Source organism: Triticum aestivum, chromosome 4D (assembly GCF_018294505.1).
Source record: "Triticum aestivum cultivar Chinese Spring chromosome 4D, IWGSC CS RefSeq v2.1, whole genome shotgun sequence".
Classification (NCBI taxonomy): Eukaryota; Viridiplantae; Streptophyta; class Magnoliopsida; order Poales; family Poaceae; genus Triticum; species Triticum aestivum.
This window is the reverse complement of record NC_057805.1, coordinates 345,908,966-345,917,151: the sequence shown is the minus strand read 5'-3', so window position 1 is coordinate 345,917,151 and position 8,186 is coordinate 345,908,966.

Here is an 8,186-nt window from a genome sequence, read left to right as displayed (position 1 = left end):
GGTTGTCGAAAGAGTCCTCCAGAGCCTTGAGATACTCCACAACCATCTCGATGGCTTCATCTCTTTCTCCCCGATGGCAGGCGAATGCATAGTGGCTGGTGTAGGGCACATGGCATGGGAGGTAGCGGTAGCGACGAGTCTTCATCGTAGGAAGGATGTCCCGAAGGCGAGCTATCACCTCACGGGCAGCCATCTGCATGGCATGCCTCTCCGTAGGCATGGCCCTTCCCACAAAACGGAAGTGGCGAGCAGTAGAACGTCCTCTCTTGAATTGCACCACAGCCTGGTGCATAGACACGTCGTCACTGAGCTTGTGCTGGTAGAGTGTGAACTCCGGGCGAGCTGCTGGCCCGATCGCGAGCTTGGTGATGGAGACGAGGAGCTTGACAAACCCCTCGGGCACGTTGGTGAACACTCGATTCTCACAGCTGCTGCCAGCCATCTAAAAAAGTAGGCAAAAATTCTGAGTAGTCATGTCATAAATTTATGATGACCGACAGAAAATAGCTACAATTGCAAAATGCTGAAAACGCACAAAAGACGCTAATAACCGATTAGCGATCGCACCTAGTGGCTTCCTACAGTCAGCCTGGCTCTGATACCAAGCTTGTCACGACCGGTTTTTCAATAAAATAATTATTGAGAGACCAATCCCTTTTACGGACCAGCGAGGAAGAATTCCTTCTCACTGGTAGACAATATCTTGGTCACAGAAGAAAAATACCAGGGGTACTAAATATAATACAAGGTTGAGCAGGGACTGCCCAACAATTTATTACATGCACGCCGCTAAAACAAGACGGCGGATAGGGTGGCAAACTACTAACTCACGATAATAACGGTGGTGGAAATATCATCGCGAAGCGAGTGATGTGATTCCAGAAGACTACAACTCATCGAGCGTCGGAGTGAGGCTCGAGAAGACTTATAGTAGGGGGGGGGGCGGAAGCGTATACAAAACAAGTGACCAATATCCGGGATCGCGCAGGACTGACTGGGACTCCTCTAGGCATCGGACGCGCTATCAAACTCTTCATCCAAGAGATCGCCTTCGTCAACATCTGGCCAAATCAACAAGCCAGGTGAGTACTATGAAAGTACTCGCAAGACAGTTCGGACATAAGGTATAACAAATGTAAACATGAAGCACATGAACAAGTTAACCAGTGCGATCAGACATAGAGATAATAAATACTGGGTGCCAAGCGAGGGTCTGAATGACGCCTCGAGCGAAAACTGCAGAATAGTAATACAGGTGCCAAACGAGTGTCTGAAAGACTCCTCGAGCGGAAAATGCGGAATAATAATGCGGGTGCCAAACGAGTGTCTGAAAGACTCCTCTAGAAGAAAATGCAGAATAATAATATAGGTACCAAACGAGTGTCTGAAAGACTCCTCGAGCGGAAAATGCAGAATAATAATACAGGTGCCAAACGAGTGTCTGAAAGACTCCTCGAGAGGAAAATGCAGAATAATAATGCCACAGTCGGGCGTCGAGGCGACACCACATAAAGGGCTTATATTTAAAGTAAGAAACAAGTACACGCCACAGTCGGACGTCTGCGCGACGTCACATAAAGGGCTTATATCACAACTCAATAATACAATCATTCGGGAACATAAATTATCACAAGCATGCGATGAATATAAAGTTAGTCCATCCACAGGAATAACAATAAAACTGGATTTACCACTTGAGCTTGTTCACCGGGGACAAGTTTTTCACACGGATAGATATGGATATAATGTTTACACTACTTGATCATGGATACGATGATTTGGAAAGAATTGACTCTGCAGAGTTTGTACTTAACCACAGCCAACGGATTTCAGTAGTCACGGGGACTAGTTCCGTCTACGGTGTTTTGCAAGAAACACGTCTAACCAGTACACACCCAATTCAACCATCCGAAGCCAGGGATCACCCTCGGCAACATTCAAGAAAAACCTTGAGACGGGGAGGCTACAACCTCGCGTAGCATGGGATCAAATTTCTATACGCGCGCTCTAAGGGGGTGCCCCCCCTCTCGGTCCCAACCGGAAACACCCATGCCCCCTGACCGGATGACTGGCTTTAATCATGGGCCAAGGTACCATCATCCCGGCCTCTCTGTTTGGTGTGTACACGGAAAGAGGTTACCAACTTACTAAACCGCATCCTGGCAATGAGACATGTGGTAGCACGGAAAGGGGAAAGAACAGTAACGTGGCTCCAACCACGTTAACGTCGGAGAAAGTCGGATGACGCAAGGCTGGTATGCTACAACAGTACCACCTTGCTGCCCTTCATGTCACCACATGATTTGGCCATCTCTCATCAGAGATCATCGCAACTTTGGAACATGCGGGAAAGGAATGATAACGTGGCTCCAACCACGTTAACGTCGGAGAAAGTCGGATGACGCAAGGCTGGTATGCTACAACAGTACCACCTTGCTGCCCTTCATGTCACCACATGATTAGGCCATCTCTCATCAGAGATCATCGCGATTTTGGAACAACCGGGTCGTTGCCTTACAAGCAACGAGGTATTTACCGACACTCATATGCCACGCACAAACTGTCACGTGAACATGTAAAACACCTGTCATATCAAATGTTCAAAACATGCTTGCCTGGTTCGGAGAAGTCGGAGTCTAGCTCGGCGAAGTTCGCGGCTCCGTCACCTCTCCCGGAACCTACGGCAATCACGAAACGGGTACTAACATGAAAACCAACACATGCACAGAAACTTTTCCAAATATTTTTCAAATAAATCCCATAAAAAACTAGACAAAATTTGAAGATTGTCAGAAAAAGAATCACTCAAAAATACCTTTTTATTAAAAAGTTATAAAGGTTTCTGTCCAGGGACTTATCTGTAATGAAACAGAAAAGTTCCAGGGTTTTAACTGAGAAAACAGAAAACGCTTCGGTTGGGAATGCGCAAGCGCAAAGGAGAAAACGTATTTGCCCGAAGGCGCCAACAGAAAACGGTTCGAAGGAGAATAGAATAGAGGCTGACAGGCGGGGTCCACCTGTCAGGTTTAAAAGGCTCGCCGGCGCCCGAAGACTGCGGTGGACGCCGGCGTCGAACCACGGCGAGTTAGGAGAAACGGAGGGTACCAAGAGCTTCAGCGTCTTCTTCCGCGTCGGTGGGTGGTGCACTCGTCCAACGGGGAGCACCACGTCGACAGCGACACTATCTCCGGCGGACGGCGGCTCGGGTGAGGATGGGGAACTCCGGTGGAGGGCTGCAAACTACGAATTGAGGCGCGGGTCAGAACGAGGGATGCAAGGTGAAGCTACTGGCAAGAGAATGGAGGCGGAGGAGCGCACACGGGGGCGAATCGGGCTGGATCCCGTGGCGGGTCGCGGCGGCCGGAGTCGAGGAAGGAGACCTCCTCGGGGCTCTACCAGTGGCTAGGCTTGCTCTAGGGGGAGTGCAGGGATGGTGGGTGCTCGAGTTGAAGCTCGGGGCCTCTATTTATAGGCAGATCGACGGGGTGGCCGTGAACGGAGAATCTCCGGCGAGCGATTACGGCGGAGCAGTGGATTGGCAGGAGGTTTGAGTGGCCAGGCAGCATCAGTGGAGGTTACTGGAGTCGTTTCACAGCTAAACGGGGTCGGTCTTGGCGTAATGGCGTCGGTCCACGGTGAGGTGCCAGCACGGGCTCAACGGCGGCAGAGAGCGCGCTCCGCGCCCTGCGGTTCACGACGAGAGCGGCAGCGCATTCGGGGGAGTGGAAGGCCACGCGGCGGGCTCCGGTGGTTTGGGCGGCGCTGGGTGGCGTCGTCGGCGCCGTGTCTCCCGCTGGCGTCCGCAAAGCCGCCGCCGGCGTCGGTCACGGGGCGGCGCACCTTCTGCTGGTCGTCGCCGACGCCCGCAAGGCGCCAGGCGTTCGTGCGGTGCAGGAACAAGAGGGCGGGGACGAGGAGCAAGGCGACGCGGTGGTACTGGCAAGATCGATGTCCTTCTCTGAAGAAAACGACAGCAAGCCACTGACTGAATCTCTGAATTTTTTGAACTTGATACAGACAGTGCACTGCAGGTGTTCGACAGAAGGATTTTGCAATGAGATAAATTTTTCTGGAGCTGTAACTTGGTGAGGTGACCACTCAATGCACCCAGAGGCTGCCTGATTTTACTTGGAATTTTTGGAGAAGGTTTTGAATGAATTTCACCAAATTTGACAAATCTGGTCCAAACTTGCAGCAGATGTAGTTTGAATTGAACTGAAGACCAGTGGATCTTCATGGTTCTAGGTTGAGGGTTCAAAGGACTAGGAGGGGAAAAAGGTTTGGGGGCAAAAATCAAGACAGAAAGTGGAGTTCCTTTGTAAATCCCCAAGTGCTAGAAAAGGAGGCAGAAAATTATTTGGATAGAATTTAAATGGAAATAATCACATGGGGAGGTTCAACTTGCTGGATTTGATGCAATTCATGATCCAAAGGTGAGGAAAGGGTTAGGAGAGAGCATTTGCACTAAGGCCAAGGTAAGAGAGAAAAGTTGAAAGTGGCAAAGGAGTTTTCCAAAAGCCATAGTGCATTTCCAAAAAGATTTTCAAAAGTTATTTTCCCCAAATGAAAAACCTTTTGTCTTGAGTCCAAATGAAAAGCAAGAACCTCCAAGACCAAAGATAGATCTTGGTTGAATCCAAATAAAACTTTTGCCATAAAGAAAAATATTTGAGAGTGAGAGTTCTCTTGAAGAAATTTTTTTGATCACTCCCCTCAAGTCAAATAAAAACCTTTTGAAAAATCCAAAAAAAAACTTGGGTGTCACAGTTCTCCATAGTCACTGCCGCCAAGCTATTAGAGCTTCGTGATGAACTATAACATATCAGGGATAGACATGATGATCCTTGAGCAACTCGCGATGTTTGACACCGCGAAAGTAGAAATCAAGTAGGAGCATCAATTGTTGATGGTTACTAAAACCACTAGTTTCAAGAAGAGCAAGGGAAAGAAGGGATACTTCATGAAACGGCAAATCAGTTGCTGCTCTAGTGAATAAACCCAAGGTTGAACCCAAACCTGAGACTAAGTGCTTCTGTAATGAGGGGAACAGTCACTGAAGCAGAACTACCCTAGATACTTGGTAGATGAGAAGGCAGGCAAGATCGACAGAAGTATATTGGATATACATTATATTAAGGTGTACTTTACTAGTACTCCTAGTAGCACCAGGGTATTAGATACCGGTTCGGTTGCTAAGTGTTGGTAACTCGAAATAAAAGGCTACGGAATAAACGGAGACTAGCTAAAGGTGAGATGACGATATGTGTTGGAAGTGTTTCCAAGGTTGATGTAATCAAACATCGTACGCTCCCTCTACCATCGGGATTGGTATTAAACCTAAATAATTGTTATTTGGTGTTTGATTGGAGCATAGACATGATTGGATTATGTTTATCGCAATACGGTTATTCATTTAAGGAGAATAATGGTTACTCTGTTTATTTGAATAATACCTTCAATGGTCTTGCACCTAAAATGAATGGTTTATTGAATCTCGATTGTAGTGATACACATCTTCATGCCAAAAGATATAAAATAGTAATGATAGTACCACATACTTGTGGCACTGCCATTTGAGTCATATTGGTATAAAATGCATGAAGAAGCTCCATGTTGATGGATCTTTGGACTCACTCATTTTTGAAAAGATTGAGACATGAGAACCATGTCTATTGGTAGATATGCATGAAGAAACTCCATACAGATGGATCATTTGGACTCACTTGATTTTGAATAACTTGAGACATGCAAATCATAACACATGGGCAAGATGACAGAAAGGCTTCGTTTTCAGTAAGATGGAACAATAAAGCAACTTGTTGGAAGTAATACATTTGGATGTGCGCAGTCCAATGAGTGCTGAGGCATGCAGTGAATATCATTATGTTCTTACTTCACAGATGATTTGAGTAGATGCTGAGTATATTTACTTGATGAAACACAAGTCTGAATTATTGAAAGGTTCAAGTAATTTCAGAGTGAAGTTGAAGATCGTCGTGACAAGAGGATAAAATGTCTGTGATATGATCATAGAGATGAATATCTGAGTTACGAGTTTGGCACAGAATTAAGACATTGTGGAAATTGTTTCACAACTAATACCGCCTGGAACACCATAGTGTGATGGTGTGTCCGGACATCATAACTGCACTCTATTGGATATGGTGCATACCATGATGTCTCTTATCGAATTACCACTATCGTTTAGGGGTTAGGCATTAGAGACAACCGCATTCACTTTAAATAGGGCACCACGCAATTCCGTTGAGATGACACCGTATGAACTATGGTTTAGAGAAACCTAAGCTGTCGTTTCTTAAAAGTTTGGGGCTGCGATGCTTATGTGAAAAAGTTTCAGGCTGATAAGCTCGAACCCAAAGCGGATAAATGCATCTTCATAGAATACCCAAAACAGTTGGGTATACCTCCTATTTCAGATCTGGAAGCAAAAGTGATTGTTTCTAGAAACGGGTCCTTTCTCGAGGAAAAGTTTCTCTCGAAAGAATTGAGTGGGAGGATGGTGGAGACTTGATGAGGTTATTGAACCGTCACTTCAACTAGTGTGTAGCAGGGCACAAGAAGTTGTTCCTGTGGCACCTACACCAATTGAAGTGGAAGCTTATGATAGTGATCATGAAACTTCGGATAGAGTCACTACCAAAACCTCATAGGACGACAAGGATGCGTACTACTTCAGAGTGGTACGTAATCCTGTCTTGGAAGTCATGTTTCTAGAAAACAATGAACCTACGAGCAATGGAGAAGTGATGGTGGGCTCAGATTCCGACGAATGGCTCGAGACCATAAAATCCGAGAGAGGATCCACGTATAAAACAAAATATAGACTTTGGAAGAACTACTTGATGGTCGTAAGGCTGTTGGGTGCAGATGGATTTTAAAAGGAAGATGGACAATGATGGTAAGTGTCACCATTAAGAAAGCTCGACTTGTCGTTAAGATGTTTTCCAACAAGTTCAAGGAGTTGACTGCGATGAGCTTTCTCACTCGTAGCGATGCTAAGAGTCTGTTGGAATTATATTAGCAGTTACTGCATTATTTATGAAATCTTGCAGATAGGATGTCAAAACATTGTTTCCTCGACGATTTTCTAGAGGAAAGGTTGTATGTGATACAACCAGAAGTTTTTGTCAATCCTGAAAGATGCTAACAATTATGCAAAGCTCCAACAATCCTTCTAAGGACTGGAGTAAGCATCTCGGAGTTGGAATGTACGCTTTGATGAGATGATCAAACATTTTGGGTTTTTACAAAGTTTATGAGAAACTTGTATTTCCAAAGAAGTGAGTGGGAGCACTATAGAATTTTTGATGAGTATATGTTGTTAACATATTGTTGATCAGAAATGATGTAGAATTTCTGGAAAGCATAGAGGGTTATTTGAAAAGTGTTTTTCAATGGAAAACCTGGATTAAGCTACTTGAACATTGAGCATCAAGATCTATAAGGATAGATCAAAAATGCTTAATAGTACTTTCAAATGAATACATACCGTGACAAGATTTTGATAGAGTTCAAAATAGATCAGCTGAGAAGGAGTTCTTGGCTGTGTTACAAGGTGTGAGTATTGAGTAAGACTCAAGACCTGACCACGGCAGAAGAGAGAGAAAGGACGAAGGCCTTCCCCTATGCTTTAGACGTAGGCTCTACAGTATGCTATGTTGTGTACCGCACCTGAAGTGTGCCTTGCCATGAGTTAGTCAAGGGGTACAATAGTGATCCAGGAATGGATCACATGACAACGGTCGAACTTATCCTCAGTAACTAGTGGACTAAGGAATTTTCTCGATTATGGAGGTGGTAAGAGTTCGTCGTAAAGGGTTACGTCGATACAAACTTTGACACTAATCCGGATGACTCTGAGTAGTAAACCGGATTCGTATAGTAGAGCAGTTATTTGGAATAGCTCCAAGTAGTGCGTGGTAGCTGCATCTACAATATGACATAGAGATTTGTAAAGCACACACGGATCTGAAAGGTTCAGACCCGTAGACTAATAACCTCTCTCACAAGCGAGATATGAACAAACCCCATGGGTGTTGGATTCATTCAATCACATAGTGATATGAACTAGATTATTGACTCTAGTGCAAGTGGGAGTCTGTTGGAAATATGCCCTAGAGGCAATAATAAAATGGTTACTATTCTATTTCCATGTTCATGATAAT